Source organism: Squalius cephalus, assembly GCF_949319135.1.
Source record: "Squalius cephalus genome assembly, chromosome: 8".
Classification (NCBI taxonomy): Eukaryota; Metazoa; Chordata; class Actinopteri; order Cypriniformes; family Leuciscidae; genus Squalius; species Squalius cephalus.
The window spans coordinates 21,552,984-21,575,201 of NC_137129.1; the positions used below are offsets into that span (position 1 = coordinate 21,552,984).

General features: G+C 40.6%; 1 protein-coding gene across 1 annotated transcript in view; it reads right to left on the reverse strand.

Moving 5' to 3' along the window:
* The window catches only part of nkiras1 (NFKB inhibitor interacting Ras-like 1), a 66,441-nt gene extending 44,972 nt beyond the window's left edge, over positions 1-21,469 (reverse strand). Inside the window, exon 1 of the mRNA XM_079878094.1 lies at positions 20,819-21,469. The gene's annotated coding sequence lies outside the window, so the exon portion shown is untranslated. The remainder of the gene's footprint in view (positions 1-20,818) is intronic.
* Between the last annotated feature and the right edge of the window lie 749 nt (positions 21,470-22,218).

Below are 22,218 nucleotides of genomic sequence, written 5' to 3' on the forward strand. Positions count from 1 at the left end.
CCACACATGCTAGCATGACAAAACTTGGTGTATTTACTAGTTGCCATGTCAACACTATATAGAGAAAGAATTGCGCCAAAATTCTTTTTTTTTGGAAGATATCCAGTCATTTATTAAACCATAGCAAAAGTAAATTTCTTACTTAAGTTAATCTGCTAACAAATCTGATATTTACATTTACATTTATTCATTTAGCTGACGCTTTTATCCAAAGCGACTTACAATTGCTATATATGTCAGAGGTCGCACGCCTCTGGAGCAACTAGGGGTTAAGTGTCTTGCTCAGGGACACATTGGTGTCTCACAGTGGATTCGAACCCGGGTCTCTCACACCAAAGGCATGTGTCTTATCCACTGCGCCATCACCACGCCATCCACTGCGCCATCACCACCACCACATTATTATCTGATATATCTCCAATATGTTATTTACCAGTTGAGATAGTCCTTTAATGCTTCGCTAACTAGCAGAAGACACTTAAAATCCCAGTTATGCAGGTGGAGAATGTTGTCACACTGCGTTACAATGTGCCCCTATTAGAAATATGCTATTATATTCTATACTTTTATTAATTCTATTGAGAAAACATGAGAAAAAGGTGAATAAAGACTGAGAGTCAATGTTCAGAAATTACTAATTGTTTATTTGTTTTGAACTATGTTGTATAGCTGTGTTTTCCAGTGTTCATAGTCAAAACTCAAAAATGAGTTTATATTTAATTATTAAAAAATGCCATTATTTTATATGAAAAAGTTAATAATTGTATTTTATTTAGAAAATATTTTAGTTTGTCTTGTATATTTCTTTTTATTAGATCAGATAACATTTTAAGCTGTCATATGGTCATGTTACAATGTGCCCCTCACATGTTACAATGTACCCCACCTATGGGGCATGTTGTCACATTTCACTTAAATTCTTTCAGGGTATATCAAGAAAAAAGTATATACTGTATTAATAAAACAAAACCACATAATTGTACTAGACATGTGGGAAATGGGAAAAAATAAATACTCTGAACCATAAGTATAGATTTACACAAACAGAGAAAGTCAAAAAGTGTTACTTTGTGCCCCCTACAAATTGAGCTGGGTAAAGAACAAATCTTGTTTACCCAACTGCAGCAGAAAAAAAGTGCAGATAGAGATACATCTCCTAAAGGCAGAGATGGAAAGAGCTGGTATCTGTCCTGTAAATGATTTTTGACTATTGGATACTATTGTTTTCGTTTGTTATTTAACATTATAACAAAATAAGGAATGTAAAATGTTTCTGTTTATTACAGTGTTTCTGTTTCTTAAAATTAAAACAAACAATGGCTATTTGTGGCCACCGGTATTTTGCCTACCTGTTGTTCTTTGCTAAGCCAGAAGGCTACACTGTTGGTTCTATTTAAGGCTCTGGTAAACAGGATTTGGTAATCGTGAAATTTGGTATTTGGATCACAGTGATCCAATCCAATGTTCCTTTAAAAAAAACTGGCATAAAAGTAAGATGGATCAAGTGATCCTGAATATCAAAACAGGGGATTTCCAAATCCGGCTCAATTTGATCCAGATTAATTTTTTTTTTTTTTTTTTTTTTTTTAACTGGGCCCAGGGTATATCTGATCCAATCCAATTTTGATTTGAAAAATCGGCAAAAAAGTAAGATGGTTTACCTGATCCTGGATAGCAAACCATGGGATTTCCAAATCTAGATAATTCTGATCCAGATTACATTTTTTGAACAACTAGGCCCTGGGCCCGGTTTTTCAAAAGTAATCCACTAGGATTTTGGATAACGGATTGGATCAAATCTTGAAAATGGGTTTTTCAAAAGAAAAAACGGATTACATAATCGGATTAGATCACGTAATCCAATCTTGGTTTTGATCCGGATCAAACCTTTAGTTTGGGTTTTTCAGAACTTTTTTGTAGGATTTGGATCACTTTGACCAAAAAATCTGATCCCATCAGAAGGGTGGATTCAGCGTGTATTTCATGCCCAAAATGTAATGAAAACTTTAAAAATGTATCAAATAATACTATATTTGGATCATGCAGTATCTTACAAGATATCCTATTTATTCATAAGGTTTTAATTTTATTTGTTCATCCGTCTGGCTACAGTGATTAGGTAGGCTTTAACGTATTCAGCCTTTCAGTATAGGCCTACAGCAAAGTAGAAAGAGTTTGGCCTCATAAAATAATCCCCCAAACAGCTGTCAAAATTGACCAAAAACAATACATTTTATTCTGTCACTAATTGATATATATATTCATCACAATCGAAAATATTTTTGTTTTTAGAAAATTTATTAGTGATGCATGCAATGATTACAGAATAACCAAAAAAAATGCAAAGAATGGCAATCACTGATTTTTGAAATCCAAAACAAATCCAAATCAGAAATAGTGTCTAACTATTGCGTCCCTTGTTGCACGTCCTGTTTGCTCGTTCTGGCAGAATGCAGGATATTGGTTAGGGTCTCCAAGGGGCTCAGGTGCATCATTGTCAGCACAGAGAGGGACATTGCGCTTAGTAGCGATGTTGTGGAGGACAATACAGGCAAGGGTTATGTTGCATGCTTTCTGTGGTTCCGCTCTCAGGTAGTTAAGGCATGCAAAGCGCCTCTTAAGAACTCCATTTAAACGCTCAATTGCACATCTTGCTCTGCATCATCAGCCATGGTAGGAGTGGGTAGGCACTGTCTCCTAATATTATGCCATCCGGTCGGTTGGTTTGGAGGTCTCTATATAGAGCGCTCTCCCTCAGGATGCGTGCATCATGGACAGACCCAGGCCACTTGACAACGCAGTTGGTGATGATGAGGTCAGCATCACACACAAGTTGGACATTGATGCTGTGATGAACAATGTTCACTATAGTAAAGCAACGGAACCATGGACTCAAGAAGCTGTAACTTCACTGCTGCTGAAACCAATGCACTACTAGAGGGTGTTTGGTGCCATTATGGAACAATAGTGGGAAGTTTTAATTGTGCTAAGGATACCAACAAAAAGAAAAATGATGTTTGGATTTTAATCACAGAAAATGTGAATGCCATAGGGTCTGGCCAGAGGAGGACCACAGACCAAATCAAATTGCGGTGGAAGAATCTTAAGGCCAGGGCAACAAAGGACCATGCTGAAGCCAAAAACCCACAAACAGGCAACAAGCCATTTAAGAGGGGAGATTACACAGATGTGGTCCTCGACATCATTGGAGGTGAGAAGTCGCAAGCTCTCCATGGTATTCAAGGTGTTGTAGGGGATGGCGAGCCTTGGATTGAGGAGGAGGAGGAGATTCTGCCCGTTCCTCCTGAGGCTGATCCAGAGAGCGTATTTATATTGAATCTCAGCTCTGTTCCTGAGGAAGGAGCTGGATCCTCATTGGTTGAGCCAGTGGTAGTTGCCACAGGATCTCACAGGAAAGGCTTGAAGCGCCCTTCATCAAACAAAGATGATGATTACAAGGCACTTCTGCAAAAAGAGACTGAAAGGGCAGAAGCACAGCTTCGTCTGGCAGAGGAACAACTGACTCTGACCAAACTGCAGCAAACCAAGGCCAGACTTGAGATCCGCCTCCTAAAGGCTACGCTCAGACAAGCTGGTCTCTCCACATCAGATGAGGAAGTCTGAAATTATTGTGGAGTATTTGACATTAAGTCTTTTTTTTAATTCAATACATCTATATTTGAAACTTGTTATAAATATCCTCAATGTACAGTGTTTGTGTTGTAGGTCTCAGATGAGCGGACTGCTGGAAGAGGATGGGGTGGGGTTTTTCTTGTTTTTAGTTTTTTTTAAATGTGTGTGTTTTCATTTCAAATAAAAATAAACTTATATTGACCCCACACTGGCTATTCTACTTGTTGCTCTTTACATATCTATAGTTCTACATTGTGATTTCCTATCCTGTTTGAGCACTGGTTATCCAGATTTGGTGATCCTGAAAAGTTCCTATCCGGATCAGATTGATCCAATCCGATGTTGCTTTGAAAAACTGGCTCAAAAGTAAGCTGGATTACGTGATCACGGATCGCAAAAAAAAGGATTACTAAATCCGGATCAATTTTATCCGGATTAAACCTTTTGAAAAACCGGGCCCTGGAGATTAGTTAAGAGATATGGTAATTGCAGTTATTGACTTATACTTGCCAGCTGGAATGGACATCACACAATGGGCCACAGGATGGTGTCTAAAGGGCACATCAAGAATAAAGTATGATATCTCAAGGTGTAGTTTTTCTTGATGCCGGAATGCTTGTCATCTTTGGGCTATGAAGACAAGATTGTAAGACTGTCTATATACATTCAACTGCTTTATTACATTTTGAGAGGTGACATTCACCCAAACAACTCGTTCCTAAATTACAAAATTTTAAGTTAAATATGAATAGAAAAACCATGGCAATTTTGCCAGTATTTCTTTCATTTTCATACTATCAAAGCAGCAGTATTTGCAGATGAGACTCAATTATGTGAACCCACTGATGCAGTTTTAGATCATTACATGTTGGAATTTTATTATATTCATTTTGTTTAAATAAAGCAAAGTGAATGGAAATAGAACATCATGTTTATACATTCGCCTATCAAACAAAGTTAACAATTATACGTTTATCTCTGTAAAGCTGCTTTGAAACAATCTACATTGTTAAAAGCGCTATATAAATGAAGATGACTTGACTTGACTTGACTTGACCGATCTGCATAGGTTCAGATTCTGTGCTGGTAGAGGGAAACATGAATTGATTAGTTCTGTGAGATGAACGACGAGCCCGGATGAGATGGTCCAATCGAATGGCGAGCTCCATTAGCTGATTGAGACTTTTTCCATCATCTCGGCAAGCCAGCTCTCCCTGGAGATCCGCATTGAGTCCTTTACGGTATAAGAGTTTAAGCGGTCCGTCACCCCAACCCGTTTGTGCAGCGAGCGTTCTGAAGGTGAGCGTGTAATCCGCCGCCGACGAGTTAGCCTGGCGTAATGACAGAAGCAGTTCCCCTGGGTCCTTTCCTCCCGCGGGATGTTCAAACACCTCTCTGAAATGAGTTTTAAACACATCATAGGTGAAAGAGGAAAGCTGACCTCCAGTCCACATCGCCGTTGCCCATTCTAGCGCCCTTCCAGTCAGAAGCGAGCATACGAAAAAGATTCGGCTCTGGTCTGTATGGTGCTCTCGGGATTGACTGAAATAGATCTCACATTGCAATAAAAAGTGCCTTTACAGGTGGCTGGTGATCCGTCGAACTTCTCAGGCAGTGACATTCTGGGATTACCAGGAGGGGAACTCACAGCTGGCGGAGAAGGATCGGATGCAGCGGCTGCATGCGCCTGATTCGCAGCTGCCACCTGCGGGGTTAATGTCTGCACAGACCTCACGAGCTCTTCGGTGAGTGAAGTCAATTTAACCAGCTGTTGACGATGAGAGACCAGCTCAGAAGCTTGCGCTGAGACTTCGTTGGCCAAGTGATGAAAGTCTGCTGGATCTTGGGAAGGCGAAGTCTTCTGTAATGCTGAGGCTGAGGCAGAGGGATCCATTTGCAAGACTTTATTAACACGGGTTGGAAACACAGGTAGGCAGACATACACTGAGAACAGCAGTAGCCTAATCAAAGGGACAATCCAATACTCAAGGTCAGACACAGGCAGTGGTCGGGGCGGGCAGCAAAGGTTCACAGAGTCCAGAGTACAGGCAAAGATCAAGGTTCAGAAATACACGGCAAGTAGGAGAGTATGCTTGGTAATGTCTGCAGAGCAAAACAAGACTTCGCACAGCACAATGGAAGACACAAGCCGTTTCTCAATACCAAGTACGCAAAGTTCGGACTTGAGTCCTTGGTAGTTCGGACTTGACAAGTTCGACTCAGAAGAACGAACTCCCGAGGACGGGAGGACGCAAGTCCGATAATTCTGCAAATGGAACAGCGGCGTTCTTGATAGCGTCACTCAGCTCGCTCTGGCTACACCGGTTATCTCTTTATGTATATCTAGGCTACAAATAAAACAAAATATGTTATAAACCACCACTCTGCCTCTTTTCATTTTCATTTAAAAAAAATCTTAAACATAATGGCCACATAAATGTGGTTCAGGCAACGCAATTGATTATCTTCACTGCATATATTTATAACAACACGAAATATAAAACACAACCCTGACTCTTTTTGTTTTCATTTTTAAAAATTTGATACATAAAAAAACATTATAATATTGATCATTAAAACTATCATTTAGCAAAAAGAGACAGGGTTGTGTCATTTTATTTTATTATATATGTACATACAGTGAAGAGAATGTAGGCAACATGTATAATAAAATATTTTATATGTTTTAAATATATAAAATAAAATGACATAACCTTTTTGTTAAATGTCAGTTTTAATGATCAATAATAGCCATTATAAAAGTATAAGTAGCCTAAAAGGTATTAGAAGCTATACAATAATAAAGCAAACGATTCAGTCAAACATAAGTCCGCTCTCTAGGCTACAACGTTAAAGTTAAATAGACTAAATAAAGCTATGAAACTTCACTTTGCCCTCAGCTAAAACGTTTTGCCTGGGAACAAATTATAGATTAAAGGGGACATATCATGCTAAATCCACTTTTTTAGCCCTTAAATGCATTTTGTTGTATATTTGGAGTGTTTAGAAGTACAGAAAAGTTTAAATTATTCTCTTCAGGTGCTTCGTGGTTATCTTTATATTCTGTTTTGGCCTTATTTTTCAACCTGTTCCGATTTTTCTGTTATCTATGACGTTTTGTGAACTATTACGTCACAGTATTAGCAGCGGAACTGCCAAATAAGGACATTGACTTCCAGCCCAACACTTCGAGCAATCCGCCATTTTTATTTCTCGCTGGAATTTTGTAGTCCAAGCTAAAAGATGCAGAAGTTACGAGAGGGTAAGTTAAAATGTTCGGTTGTTAGATGTAGTAACCCACACGCTTCATTACACCGTCTAGTGTAGATGAACTGCCGCGCTTGTGACAGTGCGCATGTTTAACTGAAAGAACGAGCAGAGAGAGAGAGACCCGGTCGCGCGCACGCACTCTCTCTCTCTTCGGAGCCAGGCGAAAATGTAAACAAGACACCGTCTCCAAACTAACGCTGTCTTGCTCTCTCTCCCTCGCACATATTAATCAAAATAAATCGACACGGTGGTAAAAGGTCGGAAGACCAAAGTTTCATGTGTAAATACAGTAACACACCATTGCGATACATCCAAGACGTTGTTCTGCAGGTTCGTCGTCTTCATTTTCATCTCGCTCCGGCTCCGGCTCCGACTCTGGCTCGAACACGTAAGGCTGGCTGGACAAGTCTTCCGTTGTTGACATTTTGTTAATAACGTGTGAATAAAAAGTTTCTGTGCCGCTAGATAATCGTAGGCGTCATTACTGAGACGCGCCGGTCTCGCAACGGAGGTGCGGGAATTTTCTTAGCAATGTTAAAACGCACATCAACCGATCACTTGTTTAGCGTTCATGTAAACACTACATTCAGATTCACCGATCGGAATGAATTCAGTTAGATTGAAACAAGAGGTGTGCATGTATGAATGGCGACCGCAGAAAGCAAAAGCCGAATCCCGGACATTTTGAACCATCTCGCCCGCCGGACAAGTCAGGGAAAAGGAGGATGGTAACCCCTACTTTCTCAGCTTTCTCCTAATACTCAGCTTTCTCCTACTATTCAGCTTTCTCCACAGAACAAGAGCCTGCTAGCTTAGCTTCCAAAGAAAGACGGCTGACTGTGTGTACATTCTGTGAGTGAGATCCCACCCTTTATGGGCGGGCTGAAAACATGCGGAACAACGCCTTCTACTGGCTGTAGTCTTTAGCCTCTGGACAGAAAATCCTCCGATGACGCAAAATGACGATTTTTGCGTCATCGGAGGATTTTTTCCAGACAAAAAATACATAAATCTCTCCTCTCAGGGGGATATGAGGGTGTAAAGGTAATTCGAAAATACTACAGGTTTTCTACTAATACAAAGCTTAATGCTAAATCCTGAAGTATCACTTTAAAGAGACCGCACCAAAACGAGTTGCTCTCAGACGCACATCAGAAAAGGGGTAGAAAAGGGGCCTGTGGAGCTATAATAATGAGGAATTCAGACCCAAGCATTGCAGTTCCGCTTTATATAGACTACAAATGTATGATTTATATGTAAAAAGGAACGATTTAAAAGCATGATATGTCTCCTTTAATGAGACAAATAAAATAAATAAATAAATAGCCAGTTAGATATACACAAGACGATTTATATCTCATGTTAACCCACTAGACTAGAGACATCTGAGCCAGCGGCAAACGTCAGAAGGACTAGCCGAGGAAAGGCTGTTCTCGGCGGGGTACATGAGCGCCGAGCGTCCGATTGCTTGGTTCTCACAACTCCGAAAACGTCAGATCAAATTTTTAAATAGGCGCTGTCTTTATAAATCAAGTCACCTTTACAAGTCACCTCTCGATGCATCCTCGGTAAAAGGGGCGGATCAAGAACACATCCGGGGATTTGAACTGGACTTGGCTAGATGTGAACTTTGAATTGGAACAGTACTTGGGCAGCGACTGATGACGTTTCACAAGTCCACAAGAACACAAGTACAGACAAGAACGCATATTGAGAAACGGCCACAGTCTAGATAAAGTGGAAGATGATGATGAACAGGTGACGGTGATAATGGTGATCAGAGAAACCAGGCAGGGCTGGAAGGTGATAATGACGGAGGGAGTGCTGGGAAATGCAGTTCTAATATTCAGGGGAGAGGGAGCGAATGAAACCAGAGGGTGGCGTTAAGTGAGCGTTCCGTGACAATATCAAATTTACAGTCACCCCTCAGCCACTGTTTTAGAAACACCCTCACAGCAATGTTAACAGCACTGTTATTTATTTATTTTATTTTATTTAATGCCAGTGGAATATAACAAAAGGTATGTTGATACAAATGATATTCCATCTTACCTATACATTATACAAAGTGGAATGGTGAACATGGTAATCCTGATGATTGCACATAGAATTTAAATTGCACATCTAATTTATCAGAGGAAAATCCCTAACATGTGTCCGGAGTACATATTAACAGAGAACATGTTCCACTAACATTTGACAAGTATGGATACTTTTTGTCTTTATTTGCTGCACTAATTGTCAGCTATTTAACTTCTTGGAAAATGTTTTGGATGAAAAAAATGTGCTATCATTTTTTAAAAAGCTTTGATTTTTTTTTTTTAAATAATTTTTTAGCTACTTTACAAACATCAGAGATTTTTGGTGTGGCATAAGGACAGATGCCATATTTAATTTCGCGTGGATGAAAATGAGGTAGTGAGACTTACAGTCTTTACACTGTACAAGATCACATCTTTTAAAATGTTCACAACTTTCAAAACTGTTTTATGGAATTTTTGTCTCCTGAAAATCTTTTGGAAAGATATTTTGTCGACTGAACAATCAGTAACAATAATACAATCTATTGAACACGCTGTACCCCTATTACCTCACAGACTTATTTTCATTCTGTCAGATTGAAATGATAGCTCTGCATGAGCAGCTTCAGTAATGAGTGTCATGCGATTACACTTGTGTTATACCCAACACTAGATTATCACATAAGGGGTGTTGTCTGATTCAGGAACAGCCTGTGACTTTTAAAATGCTTCCTTGTGGCATCTCTTGGCTTTAAATAAAAAAAAATTGTGTGAACATATTTAGCAGGAGGTCATAATCCTTTGACCCCTAACCTCTGTAGTCAGAGCCTAAAATGGAATGGAAAAGCTTAGCAGTGTTTGGTATGAGAACTATCTCACATGCTCATCAGTTTCTTAAAGGTTTCTAGAGCCTGTTGTGTCTTTGATAAAGGGACAGATTTAGCTATAAATGCAAATGTAATAATAGGCCTAATAAATAATGTAATAATAATAAATCTCCTTTTTAAAATCTAGTCTCACATTTATAACAGTTTAGAAAGTTTACCATTTTTGTCTTTCTTTTATTTTAGTTTTCTTTTTTATGATTATATAAAGCTTATAAATGCCAAGTGTTACAGTTCATACATCAAATTGTTCAGTACACTCCAAAATATAAAAGAAAATCAAAAGGAAATTATATTTTGCTTAAAGAAGCATAAGAATTCTAATAACAATTGTTTATTTCCATGAAAGATAAGCACATATCCCACCCTCATTCTTGTAATTCACTATTATCAATATTTATTATTTTTGAATTTGTTAAAAAAAGCTGTATTTGTCATGTTTTAGTCCAGATGATGATGAGAGGTGAAGAAGATCAACTATAAGTCCTTTTATTAAACAAAGTAATCTCAGGTAATCCAATAGTAAGAAACATAAATGAAACAAAGATAACAACAACACATGAGACAAATACCAGACAAAGAGCTAAATGAAATGAGGAAATTAAAAACACAGGGTGAATGAACTCAATGACGAACAAGTGACAACTAATTGATCAAAAAACATGGTAACAAATGAAGAGCAGGAAAATAGAACAAAGGAAAACAAGTAAAACTAAAGGTCCATGAAAACTAAAACAAACCAGGCAGTCCGGTTTAGTTTTAATTTCATGTCACCTTGTTCAGACTGTCAGTTCAAATCCGAATTTTGTGCATATCCAATTGGAATCTGCTCATATTTTAGTAAGTGTGAATGGCAAAAAATCACACAAAGTGAAATTTTTACAATGTTCTGGAAATCCATTTCAGTCTGACCACAGTATTTGGATTTCACTTTCTCACGCCACTTAAAATGTAAACATCAGATGTTTCTATAGGAAACATTCTGAAAGTCACTGCAGAAACAAGGTTGTGTTGTTGCGGGTCAAGCAGAACATTACAATATAATAATGGAGACCTTAAATTTTGAGACCGGCGGAGACGACAGTACAGAATAAAAATGTGCATACATACCAGCCTCCTACCTTTCTGCTGCTGCATTAGCCTAGTAGTCGCGGCAGCTATTTTCATGTTGTAAATAAGAAAACATCTGCATTGTAAACCTCTCCATGTTGCTGTTGTTGTTTTTGGCATATGCCTACTAAAGCAATAGAAACCAATGCAGACATTCTGAAACACCACGGGACACACAAATCAGATCCAACCAGTTGCGAAAGAGTGTGGACAGTCAATCATTTAGATCAGATTCCAATTGGATACTGTGATGATGAACTAGGTTAATGACATCATCACTAGAGTGCCAGCCTAGTGCTAGCCAGAAAGTACCATTTTGTTAAGAGGGAAAGAGACATAAGAATAATGAGGCGTTAAATGTTTGAATGTGTGTTTGTATGTTATGTATGTTTGTATTATGATTATTGCATGTCAGAAATGAGTTCTTGATTATTTAGGTGCAAATGTTTTGCTGTGTAATTGAGTGTTGAGTGTCACGGGGAAAGGTTCCACCCCGTGACAATGGTTCGTCCCACTAGTGTTTGGTGGGAAACATGTATATTTAAACCATTGTCTGAGCATGCTTGAGAGGTTGCCTCTTGTATATACTGTGAAAACGTTTGAACCTGTCTGAGGTGAGACATATTGATATTTTGTGGATGTGCCACTAGGCATTGGTCAGTGCCAGTTTTGCTGCTCACAGCATTTTTCTTTTGTTTTTTTAGCACCAGTATCTGTTGCATTAAGTTTTTTTTTTCTTTTTTTTTTTTTTTTTGTACTTTGTGGACTGCACATTAAGAAATGCTGCTTCTAAAATAAACCACAACTGGCATTTTGAAAACCACTCCTTTATACTGAGCCTTCCTAAGCTTCTCTCAAGCCTCTCGACAATACTCTACATGACAGATACACAAATACTCGGATTTGGACTGACAGTGTGAACATAACCAGTCTTTGCCAGAGTTCTTATTTGTTATGGATTCTGATTAGTGCACACCTGTTCCCTGCTTCTTTGATTATCATTCTCAGTGTATTTAAGCCCTCACTTTCCTTAGTTCAGGGTTTGTCGTTAGAGGTTTTGGTGTAGGCTATGTGTTATGTTCGATTGCTTTCTCCATTTATTAAAGTCTCTGGATTCATTGATCATTCTGCTTCATGCATCTACTGCACTGCACCCTTTACATGTATTAAAAACATTACAGCAAATACTACCACAAAGTATAAAAAGTTCCACAATTTAAAGGCAGAGTAGGCAATTATAAACACTGTTATACTGGTTGAAACTCTCTTCACATTCTCATAGCAATAAATAATAGAAGTGGTCTAAATATGAAAACATGTACATCCTGTATATCTTCTTTGTCCAGTCATTGCATTCGGTCTGATACGATGCCGTGCCTGTCAATTGTATTTCCATACCTCAGTGCACCTTGCTCGCGCAGTCATCACACGTCATCAGCACGTTCCTTAAAGGAATAGTTCACTTTAAAATTAAAATTCTGTCATCATATACTCACCCTCAAGTTGTTTCAAACCTGTATGAATTTCTTTCTTCTGCTGAACAGAAAGGAAGATATTTAGAAGAATGTCAGTAACCAGGCAGTTTCTGGGTCCCATTGACTTCCATAGTAGGAAAAAAATATATACTATGGAAGTCAATGGGACCCAGAAACGGTCTGGTTACTGACATTCTTCTAAATATCTTCCTTTCTGTTCAGCAGAAGAAAGAAATTCATACAGGTTTGAAACAACATGAGGGTGAGTATATGATGACAGAAATTTAATTTTAAAGTGAACTATTCCTTTAAGGCTGTGCAGAGTTGTAGACAGACAGTCAAGTGCCAAGAAACAAACAGCACCCACCTTTTACAGTTCCTCTTGAACCAAAGCAACAAGCTTATGTTCATGCCATGTTGTAACTGTGATTACAAGATGGCAACCCGTTCTACCCTTGTCACGATCCACACACAAGAAACAGGGAGAAGATCCAATAGCAGTAAGTATTTTAATGGGGTATTCCGTAATCGTAATCCAGTCCAAGCAGGGGTCAAAACCAAGGTAGCAATCAAACATAAACAGGAACAAAACAACGGGCAATAACAGAACTCAGAAGTGGCGTGATAATTACAAGGACTCTGTGACACATACTAAAACAGACAGGGTTATATACACAGGGAAATGACAATGCTAATGGGGAATTGGCTGAGTGCAATGATTAATGACAAGGGACAGCTGAGTGCAATGAAGAAACAAGACACCGTGGGGAAGGAGGACATCTAGTGGTTACCCAGGGAACACAAACCAGACACTGTGACATAACCCCCCCTCTACGGAGTGGCTACCAGACGCTCCAAGACGTGACAGACAAAACAAGAGTCCAGGCGGGAGGTGGACTGGTGGAGGATCAGGGGGAGGGATGGGGGGCCAGGTCCATGGAGGGAAACGGGGACAGGGAGTGACAGTTCATCTGGCGGCCAGGGTGGAGACGACAGTCCATCGGGCGGCCAGGGCGGAGACGACAGTCCATCGGGCGGCCAGGGCGGAGACGACCCCTCGGGCGGCCAGGGCGGAGACCTTCCCTCGGGCGGCCAGGGCGGAGATGACCCCTCGGCCGGCCATGGCACAGGAACAGACACCGGCTCAGGAACTGGAACAGACACCACTGGCTCAGGAACTGGAACAGACACCGGCTCAGGAACTGGAACAGACACCACCGGCTCAGGAACTGGAACAGACACCACCGGCTCAGGAACTGGAACAGACACCACCGGCTCAGGAACAGACACCACCGGCTCAGGAACTGACACCACCGGCTCAGGAACTGACACCACCGGCTCAGGAACTGACACCACCGGCTCAGGAACAGACACCACCGGCTCAGGAACAGACACCACCGGCTCGGCGGTGACCATCTTGTCCGAAGACACAGGTTCGGCGGCGGCCATCTTGTCCGAAGACACAGGTTCGGCGGCGGCCATCTTGTCCAAAGACACAGGCTCGGCAGACGTGACGTGAACAGGTTCGGCAGTGGCCATCTTGTCCGAAGACACAGGCTCGGCAGGCGTGAGGTGAACAGGCTCGGCGGCGGCCATCTTGTCCGAAGACACAGGCTCGGCAGACGTGACGTGAACAGTCTCTGTAGTGGCCATCTTGTCCAAAGACACAGGCTCGGCAGACGTGACGTGAACAGGCTCGGCGGCGGCCATCTTGTCTGAAGACACAGGCTCGGCAGACGTGACGTGAACCGTCTCGCCGGCCATCTTGTCCGAAGACACAGGCTCGGCAGACGTGACGTGAACCGTCTCGGCGGCCATCTTGTCCGAAGACACAGGCTCGGCAGACGTGACATGAACAGGCTCGGCGGCGGCCATCCTGTCCGAAGACACAGGCTCGGCAGACGTGCCGTGAACAATCCTGGGATTTTCTAGGATCTTAAATAGCGTAGCAAAATAATCCAACAGGCTTTCAGCCGCTATGGCAACAGCGGGCTGCTCGGGGCACGACCTCTGCGATGACAGCGTGCTGCACGGGGACGGCCTCTGGGGTGAGATCAATCTCTGGACTGGCAGACGTGCGTCTCCTACCCCCTCTCCATCTGTGACGCCGAGATGGTGGCTCCGATTCTTCCCTCACCAGCCCAGAGTCGAAGGAGGGCCATGGTGGAGAGTGGGGTTGGACTTCCTCTCGACCAACCACTCCTCTGCGACCTCCCCGGGTCCCACGAAAAATGACCAGACGGGTTCCCTCAATACACTCTCTCCTCTCCCGCTCGGTGGCTGGGGCAGAGAAGTTGGTGAACATACCGCTGGATCTTTGTGTGTGACGGAGTCCTTCTGTCACGATCCACACACAAGAAACAGGGAGAAGATCCAACAGCAGTAAGTATTTTAATGGGGTATTCCGTAATCGTAATCCAGTCCAAGCAGGGGTCAAAACCAAGGTAGCAATCAAACATAAACAGGAACAAAACAACGGGCAATAACAGAACTCAGAAGTGGCATGATCAGGGGCGTAGCCATCATATCAAAAGTGAGGGGGACAGAATGTCAAGTGTAATACCAGTTTTTTTTCAGACTTTTGTTGACAGGTTTTTGCTTAATTGGCTTAATATGCTATTTATTTTTAAAGCAATAAAACAGAAAGAAAGAAAGAAAGATGTTCAGTACTTTATATTGTGCAGGGTTTTTCCTGGCTCAAAACTAGGCGGAGGTGGTAAAATCCTGATCATGTATTTTAATAATAAGATAATTAAATTTGTATTTTTCATAGACCATCATATAGCCTACTGTGTTTGTGGATGGAGCTCGGTACCTCTAGGGGGGTCCGGGGGCATTCCCCCCTGGAAGAAAATTTTTACACTTTAAAGATAAATTCATTAATCTGGTGCACTTTGAGTCACCCGAATCTGCTGTTAAAAATAAATAATCCAACCGCCAACCGCCCAAACCTATGATATTTGATCATCACATTACAATTATTCAAATTTTCAGTGTTAAGCATGATAATATGGTAAAATGTCACACTGAAGTAGGCTGCTTTAAAAATAACATTTATTTAAAATAAAAGTTCTTCTTTTGGCAAAATTACATTTCCTATAGACTAAACAGAGGCTCCCTTCAAACTTAAATTGTCAATGTTTCATTACATCACTGTTGGAAAACACTCTTAATACGTTTTTTACCTTTATAAAGGGCATTTTTCCTTAATTTTATTAAATGTAGCCTATGCTCCATCTTTCATTTCAAATTGAAACAGCAAAACTTTGTTACCGTCAGTGTATTATTATCAACTATAGGCTATCACTTAACATTAAATGAAATTAAATCAGAATCATCCTTGCATTATCTGTGATTCCCTATTTATTATTAACATTATTAATATAATAATATGTATCTATCTATCTATCTATCTATCTATCTATCTATCTATCTATCTATCTATCTGTCTTACTAAACTAAAACTTTCCAATTGAAAACCTTCAAACTTCAAGCTTTTAAAACTACTTCAAACTTTCTGGTTAGGCTTTTTCAAGAGAACTTAAAGTTTGTCATCATGTAGCCTACACATGTTACAACACTGCCTGATTCAAGCAGGCGGTTAATGCATGAAAATACAAATTCAGCATTAACAATCACCATGTTTATTCTAATTTGAAGGGCTTTGATAACATCTGTGAAAATAAAATACATTACGAATAAAAAAAGATTGAAAATAAGTGCACGTTTGTGCGGGTATTTAATATTTTCAATTTACAACAAAACTTGTTAATTATTCAACAAGAGAAATAGGCAGAGTTATTCATCATTGTGCAACATAATTCGGATACCACATGACAACTTACTTACAGTGCTTGACTTTTTCGTGAAAAAGGAGAAGAGTTTTTTTGCCGTTTTGAACTCACTGCGACGACCTCTATGAAAAAAATAGATTGGGCGCGGGACGGGTGCAAGCATGGGCGTGTCGTGATGCACGAGTGACTGATTACCATGGAAACGTGAAAGTCACGTATGTAGATAGACTATCCTTGACTCTTTGGATTTTAAATCTCGATGTAGGCTACACCCGCGAAAACCTCAGCTTGTCGTGGACACACTTGCCCTATGAAAAAGTGCGGGGGACGAATTTACATTTTATAAAAAGTGGGGGGGGGGGACACGTCCCCCACGTCCCCCGCGTAATCTACGCCCATGGGCCGCGTGATAATTACAAGGACTCCGTGACACATACTAAAACAGACAGGGTTATATACACAGGGAAATGACAATGCTAATGGGGAATTGGCTGCGTGCAATGATTAATGACAAGGGACAGCTGAGTGCAATGAAGAAACAAGGATCGTGGGGAATGTAGTTCAGAAAGTGACAGACACCGTGGGGAAGGAGGATATCTAGTGGTTACCCGGACACAAACCAGACACTGTGACAACCCTGAGATGTTCATGTCCGCCGACTCGGATACATTTCTATGTCAACACTAACAATGCCGAAATTAATCTGCAGCAGTCAGGTGGTATAAGTCATAGCTCTGTAAGTTGTTTACGTTCATTATTATTGTAATGTTATGTGCTTTAAGACATGAGGTAATTTAACACTAGAACTACCAAGGCAGTCATTTTGACTGTTTTAACATTTTGCAGTGTAATAACTTTGTTGAAATATAACCCATGTCCCTGACATAGGACCCTGACTTTTCCTAAATGTGTCTATATTTTATTTTATCATTGTTATTTTATTAAAATTACAAGACACAAAAGTGTTTTGAGTATTTCTTGAATGGCCATAACAGTCATACTGACCGTATGCATTTGTATACGACCGTATAACCGTATGCATACAATTTTCATTGTAATTTTTCAGCATAATATTTATAATAATAATAATAATAATATGTTTATTTTCTATAGCGCCTTTCAAGAACCCAAGGTCGCTTCACAATGCAATACAAATAACAAACAAACAGCAAGCAAACAGATACAAAGACCATCTGCTTATAACAGACAAACAATTGACATGAATCAAAGAAAAACATATTGTACTATCAAAGCATACAATTACGACAAAGTAAGTAGCAAATAGGGCTGAGAAAGTGGGGAACAGGGAAAACAGTGTCGAGGATACTTATTTATTGGGCAAGCTTGAAGATATGAGTTTTAAGTTGTTTTTTGAAAGACCAGATGTTGTCGGCCGCACGAAGATTCGGGGGCAGCTTATTCCAAAGCTTTGGGCCAACAACACTAAAAGCCCTACCGCCCACCGTAGAGAGTCTGACCCGGGGTACTACGAGTAGGTTTTCAGTGCTGGACCTAAGGACCCGAGTTGGAAGATATGGCTGTACCAAATCAACAAGGTATTTGGGTGCCGGGCCATGGAAGGCTTTATACACTAGGACCAACAGTTTGAATTGGATGCGGTTTATGACAGGAAGCCAGTGCAGTTGTTGAAGGATAGGAGTGATATGGGCAGATTTTTTATTATATGTGAGGGCTCGTGCAGCAGAGTTTTGTACCATTTGAAGGCGGTGTATTGCTTTGGTGGGTAGTCCGCTGTATAATGAATTACAGAAGTCCAATCTGGAAGTGATGAAAGCGTGAATGACAGTTTCTGCATCTATAAAGGTAAGAGATGGGCGAATACGCACAATATTCCGCAGGTGAAAGAAGCATGATTTGACAGTCTGACTAATGTGTGAGTGAAAGCAGAGCGTGGGGTCGAACAAAACTCCCAAATTCCGTACAGTTTTTGAAGGCCTAATCTCAATACCATCTATATCGATAAAAATGTCATGTCTTGGTGAGCCCTGTGATCTAGGGTTAATCAACAGGATTTCGGTTTTACCAGCATTAAGCTGTAGAAAGTTAGAGGACATCCATGTTTTAAGTTCGTGGAGGCAGGAGATAACTGAAGAGGGTGGAAATGATGAGTTGGGATTGATTGTGAAGTAAATTTGAATGTCATCAGCATAGCTATGAAAATTGAGGCCATGCTGTCTGATGATCTGACCTAACGGTAGCAAGTAGATTAGAAATAGAAGCGGGCCAAGTACAGAGCCTTGGGGCACACCGTGAGAAACAGACACAGAGCGTGAACGATTCTTACCTATCTTAACAAATTGTTGTCTATCACATAGATACGAGGTCAACCACTGAAGTGCCGCACCCGTGATGCCTATTGCAGACAATCGTGAGATAAGTGTAGAGTGGCACACAGTGTCAAATGCTGCACTGAGGTCAAGGAGAACCAGGATACTATGTGCACCAGAATCAGAAGCCAGAAGGAGATCATTTAGTACTTTTAGAAGAGCTGTTTCTGTGCTGTGGTATGTACGGAAACCAGATTGAAGAGGTTCAAAGAGATTATGTCTCTCTAAGTGTGATTGCAGTTGTGCCACAACTACCTTCTCAAGTAGCTTGCCAACGAAAGCGAGGTTTGATATTGGTCTATAATTGCTATGAATGGCGTTGTCGAGGCCGGGCTTCTTGAGGATTGGAGTAATGGCCGCTACTTTCAGATTAAGCGGAACAGTGGCAGTGGCAAGAGACCTGTTAATAAGGTGGGTAATAGGTTGAATGAGTAAAGACAAATGAGTTTTTAGAAGGTATGTTGGAATAGGATCAAGTGTACAGGAGGTAGAGTTTGATTTGTTAATCAATTTTTCAACCACAGATGTATTAGTGAGTGAAAAAGTGTCTAGCGGACAACCAATCAAATATGGAGTTGAAGGGGTAGCTGCAGTAGAAGAAAACGACTGATAAATGTTGTCAATTTTTTGAAGGAAAAAAGACTGAAAACTTTCACAAAGATCAGCAGAACCAGTAAGAGCTACGGTGGACGGTTTGACCAGTTTATTTATTTCTGTGAAAAGAGCTTTAGGTTTGCATTTAGCTTTGTTAATAACAGTAGAAAGATAGTTAGAGCGTGCAATGTTAAGTGCTTCTTTGTATTTCACTACTGAATCAGAATAGGCTATGGCGTGGACAAGAAGGGAGGATTTGTTGTGGAGTCTTTCAAGACGCCTACATTGAGTTTTCAGAACTCTGAGCTCAGGGGTAAACCAAGGAGAGGAATGAGTAGACGGAACAGTTCTAGTTATTAAAGGAGCAAGCTCATCCAATACATCACCAATCGATTTATCATAGGTAGAAACTATCTCATCAGGACACAGCAGATTGAGTGAGGAAGGAAGAGCAGAAACAGCAATGGCAGCGGAGAAATTTTCAACAGTTATAGTTTTCAGATTTCGGTAGGATATGATAGTGTTGGTTATAGGTTTTACAATGGGGAGTGAGAAATCAAAGAGAATTAGTTTATGATCAGAGATGCCCAGATCATGACCATGAGTATGCACATTGTCAATACCAACAGTACAGAGCAGATCGAGAGTATGAGAGTGAGAATGTGTTGGGAAGTCAATATGCTGAGATACTTCAAAATAATCCAGAACAGACAAAAAGTCTTTTGCAGCAGTACAATCAGAATCAACATGTATATTAAAGTCACCAAGCATCATTATTCTGTCATGCCGGGCAAAAGCGAGAGTGAGAAGTTCAGTCAGATCAGAGCAGAAGTTTGGGTTGTTTCTAGGGGGTCTATAAATCAGTAGAATCAGAAGCGGAGCGGGGCCAGCAAGTTGAAGTGAAATACATTCAAAACTTGGAACATCAAGAATGTCATATTTAGTCACTTTGTAATTGTTCTTAAAGATCACTGCCAGACCACCACCTCTACCACTAAGTCGAGGTTTTGTCAGATAACTATATCCAGCAGGGGTTAAAAGATTCAGCTCAACAAAATCGTCAGGTGTTTGCCAGGTTTCAGTCAGAAAGAGTAAATCCAGGTCTCTCTCAGTTGTAACATCATTCAGTAGTGTACCCTTGCCAGTCAGGGAACGAGTGTTCAAAAGTGCGCAGTTGTGTCGATGAGGAACATGCGACGAGTAGGTCACATCTTTAGTTAGGGGTATGAGAGTCCTGGCGCGGTGGAGAGTCACATCGTTACTATGGTAACGCTCCGATCTCGGCGACAGGATCACAGGTATTGAGAGACAGCTCGTAGTTATAAAACCACCTACGTTTAGCAGACCGATGGATATAACGTGTACGACGTGCAATTCCGAGAGTAGTACACAAATCAAACGTGGAGGATTCGAGACGGAATAGACGATTTAGGTTATGCAGTTGCAATGAAGTATAATTTAAATCCATGCCGTGAATGAGAAGCAGAGCAAGGCCAGCAAAGCCCAGGGCCAGCAGTCTCAATGCCGGAGAGTTATTAATGGCAAAGTACATCTCTTTGCAGTTTAAGACAGCACTCACAGAAAGCCGAATGGCCACCCACGTTACTACAACACCACGTTAGCCAAACCCAGCTGGTGATCCACAAAACTAAACTAAACAGCTCGCTAAACAAGTTAAAACTTGCCTACCTGCTGCATCAGATGTTATGGGACTCACAGATATGCAGCGGTAGAGGGCTCGCGGGGAAAGTAATGCGAGGCCACCACGTTAGCCAGACCAAAGAGGGCAGAACCACAATAAAACACTACGCAATGAATAAGGGGAAACTTACCCACCGAGAGTGCAGAAGAATGGTAAAGCCGAAACAGTGGACAGAGGGCTCGCAGGGATTTCACAAAGTGAGACGCTGAACAGAAGTTAGCAGAGATTGTCCAAATTGTCCAGGGAGTGTCAGAGACTTCCGAAAATGTAACATCCATGCAACTGATGCTTAACTCAAACATCCAACACTGTTCCATTAAGTTTTTATGTCCCGAGAAAGCACATCCAGAAGCCAGCAGCAGGTTTATCCCGATTATATATCCAGATTTCGTATCCCGAGAAAAGCATCCAGATTCTCCGTTCAGCAGTGTCGCCCAGAAGTAAACAACATGATGTTGAGCATGAAGCGTAACAAACAGAAAAAGTCCAGATTCCGTTCCAACAGAATCGCCCAGAGGCAAGCAACACGGTGTTAATATAGGAAACGTAACAAACAAAGATTTACAAAACAAAACAAAACAAAACAACGATTTGCGATGAGAAGCGGCAGCCAGTTCGCGCACAGCGTACTCTCACCCAAGACCCAAGTCATAACATCCTCATTTTGTGACCAATGCTGTACGATTCTTCATTTTTGCTGAATCGGTTCATTTTCTCGCAGTTTATTATATTTTCATATTCTTTTCCTGTGACGTCAGAATGACTGTATTGGCCAGTTTGGGGCATATGCGTTTCATATGTGCCTATAAAGGTTTTACCTATGCATTGAAATGCATATTGGCGATGTTTTTGTAAGTTATTGTATTCTAATATCCAAGGATGAATACATTTATTTTCCTTTTACAAAGAAAATAATAGAAAATTGATTTACTTTGTATCTGTAATTACAATAGCTGTTCTGTGGTTGTCGATTAACTATACATTTTCACATAGGGCCTACATTAGAATTAAAATGTAGTGTTCTGATGTTTATTATTACCTATCCTAACATTACAGATCCATTTATTCTTAGATTTGATATAGCTTATTGAAATTATATGCAAATAATGTATGAGCTGTCAGAATGACTATGGCCATTATAGTAATTATAGAATTCCGGTAGTTCTCTCGGCAGATCTGCTGTGTAGCGTTCATGTTGTTTGGAGGAGGAGTGGCTTTGGGAAGCGCTGTGAAGGGAGAGTAGGATCTTATGCTATTAAAGCTAGCTTGCCTCTCTGACATTGCCTACCCACCTTTAAATGCCATTGTGTAGTAATGAGAATTGGAGAGAAAATTTAATGTAAAAGCATCTAAAAATAACTGTTAAAGTTGTTTGCCACTTTGACTT